The 3,296-nt window shown below is 35.6% G+C and overlaps 1 long non-coding RNA gene across 1 annotated transcript; it reads left to right on the top strand.

The window, feature by feature from the left end:
- Nucleotides 1-1,352: 1,352 nt before the first annotated feature.
- LOC310735555 lies at nucleotides 1,353-2,009 on the top strand. The gene is made up of 2 exons (XR_014536329.1): nucleotides 1,353-1,719; nucleotides 1,854-2,009. It is a non-coding gene; the product is annotated as an uncharacterized lncRNA (long non-coding RNA).
- Nucleotides 2,010-3,296: the final 1,287 nt, after the last annotated feature.

The raw sequence follows: 3,296 nt of genomic DNA, 5'->3' as shown, positions 1-3,296 counted from the left end.
GGGTGATTCACAGTGAACAGCAAATTATCAAACAAATTGAATTTAAATTGCGACAAAACAAAATGAAAGATTATTATGAATTGTTAGTTTATTCAAAATATAGCCCTTGTTTGGCCAGAGAAGGAAAGGAAATTCTTTATAAAGAATTGCCTATAAGGCTGAGCCTTCTAAAGAAAATCTTTATTAGAAAACAGAAATCATTAAAAAAAGCTGTAGAAAAAATAAAATATGCATTAAAAAGATTCATGCAAAAAAACATAAGGTACCCTGCATGCTTGCATTAGACCATTTGTCATTTATACTGGGCCATTGCTATGGGATTAAAGTGCACATTGGATTTTCAGAATTTTATGGATGTACAGGACCAATTACTGAAGTTATAAAACGACATAAAAATGATAAAAATAGTAAACTTGGCAAAGAACTCCAAATTGCTTAAATGAGAATTGTCAATGTTTCTGATCTGCAATTTCATTTACCAAAAAAAGCGTTTGATACATTCATGAGTCAAGTATTCAATCAAGTTAAAGAAAATATTCCAACAAATAAACGTTTTGAAATTTTACGTGCAGGCAGTAAAATATTAAGGGAAACTGTATTTACATTTCTGGATGCTCCACAGACCCTTAAGAAATGGGAACAGATTGGAAAAGTAATAGCAAAACAACTAAATGAGAAAATGGGTGATGTGATGAATACCCACTCAAATAAATCATATGTTTGCGAGTTCTATAAAAAAGAATTTGAGAAAACCTGGGATAAAACATCAAATGAATCATTTAATAATTGTTGTGATGAAAGACTTAATGAACATATAAACAAAATGGCAGTTTTGCTCCACATGAAAGACATTCAAGTCTTTGAACATCATCCCATGTGTTTTTATATTACACATTGAAAAGAATACATTTAGATAAAAATCTGATAAAATTTTATTTTACTTTACTATATTTACTGCTGAAATATAAAATACAGTTCAATTGCAATTATCAAAAAAATATAACTTACTACTAAACTTAATATACATAAATAAACTTAGTAAATATTTTGAATATATTCCATTAAATAGTTATATTTATGTAACCTAATTCAAAAAGTTATTTAACATTTTTAAACTTCTTAATTAAATTTTTTTTAACATTTTTAACCTTCCTAATGTTTTAACCTTACTTTTAATCTTACTATTTAAACAAAATAAAAACATCTAAAAAAAAAAATCTATTTCACTAAATTATAAAATGCTCTGGTGAAAATTATGACCTTTGTGTTGTTAGGGTCGGTTTTGACCCAGTTATAATATAACATTTTAAAACAATCATTAGTGGCAAAACTGAAATCAAACTGTCAAATTATGCAGGTGAAGGACAGGGTTCCACTTTCTTTAAAATTTGCTTTTACAGACAACAACAACAACGTTGTTTCAAATTGTCCAAAAAAAAAACAAAAACAAAAAAAAACGAAATGTGTTACTTATATCCACTTTTCACAAAGATGCAGTTGTGTCATCAGGAAGTGAGAAAAAGCCCATGCTTATCCTGGACTGTAATACAAACAAAGGAGGAGTGGACAACATGGATTAGCTGACTGCCATATACACTTGTCATCGACTGACTTGGAGATTTGGTTTTATACATTTAAAAAATGATCTATCACTTTTGTTAGTTTTATTAAACTCATCCTTGTTAACAGTACACAAAGAATCCAAGTAACTACATTAATGTAAGTTTACTGTGTTATTTAAACTGAAATCTAGCAATTTTCGGCTTTACTTGACAAATGTTTGATTGGTCAACTTAACATTATTAAGTCAAACGCAAAAGGTCCTTTTGACTGGACCTTTGCTGCTACCATAGCTGATCACGGAAGGGGGAGCAATGGATTTGAAGAAATGCGCAAAACCTGTTGAGGAGGACAAAATGGGGGGAGTGGTGGCTCCAGCGGTTAAGGCGCTGGGTTACCGATCGGAAGGTCGGGGATTCAAGCCCCGGTATCGCCAAGCTGCCACTCTTGGGCCCTTGAGCAAGGCCCTTAACCCTCTATGCTCCAGGGGACCCTTACAAGAAAAATAAACCAAGGGCCGTGACGATGGAGCGACGTGGGGCCGCCTTCCCGTGGGCTCACCACCTGCGGGAGGGACCGTAAGGGACCGGTGCTGAGAGGATTGGGCAGCAGTCGAAGGCCGGGGCCTTGACAGCCCGATCCCTGGACACGGAGAAGTGTCTGGGGAATCTGCTTAGACTGCTGCCCCTGCGACCCGAATTACGGATAAGCGGGAGAAGATGAGATGATGAGGACAAAATTGTATTAATAGGTATTACAAAATTACAAAAAATACAAAATTGTATTAATAGGTATTAATATCTTATTACTTTTTAATATCCTGATAAATAATTTCAGGAAAATGTGATGATGTATGTGTCCGCAGAGTTTAATTACTTTAATGTATCTGTCTGTTTAGTAATCGATTGCATTTTAGGGTTTATTTTAGACATTTAATACCAAATCGTGTTTCTCAAGAAAAGCATGTGACAGTTTTAATTCATTAACATGCAGAATGGTAATAAATACTGTCAGGAAAATACTGTAGGTGTCCATAGAGTAGAAATAATGTAAGTTGTAGTTTGCTGTGTTTTATCGTTTTATCGTGAAGTGGTCAGACGAAAATAGATATTCAGGGCACCATAGAGAAGCGAGCAGAGCGAGACAAGGGTGCATCATGAGTGCTGAAAAATCCACGATCACACCTGTGGATGTGATAATTCTAAAACACAAAGGAGCGGAAAAAGAGATCAGAAAATACAGAGAATAATATCATGACATACAATTAGACATAACAGGAGGACGGATTAAAGGTAGGCTGGAACTTCCAGCCTCAGACAACATGAGAAAAAAGGAAAGAACAGGACAAACAAACAGAGTGCTTTTTGAGAATTCTGATGAAGAGGAGGAAGAATGGGGACAGGTGACAGAGGAAAATCTTGGGAAATACCAGTATGTAGCAAGTGGGGAGGAGAAGGAGATGTGGAAAAAACGAGGTGCAGTACAAGATTCCAACACAGGGTTATGGAGAAGCATTGATGTGGTATGGGTGGCACCTATAGCTCTTTTGTCAATGCTCATTAATGAAGCATTGGGATAGATCACTGTAATCGTAGGGAGACCATGGACACAATCCGAAGGAATTTGTGGTCGCCATACCTGGCCAGTATGGTGGACAAATTCCTGAGGTCCTGTGAGCTATGTGCACACATAAAAACCTGAGAGCAGGAGGAAGCGGTGCCTGGCTGTACCAGAGG

Source organism: Silurus aristotelis (genome assembly GCF_946808225.1).
Source record: "Silurus aristotelis genome assembly, chromosome: 13".
NCBI lineage: Eukaryota > Metazoa > Chordata > Actinopteri > Siluriformes > Siluridae > Silurus > Silurus aristotelis.
The sequence above is the reverse complement of the archived record's forward strand: the minus strand, read 5'-3'. Positions and strand labels throughout refer to the sequence as shown.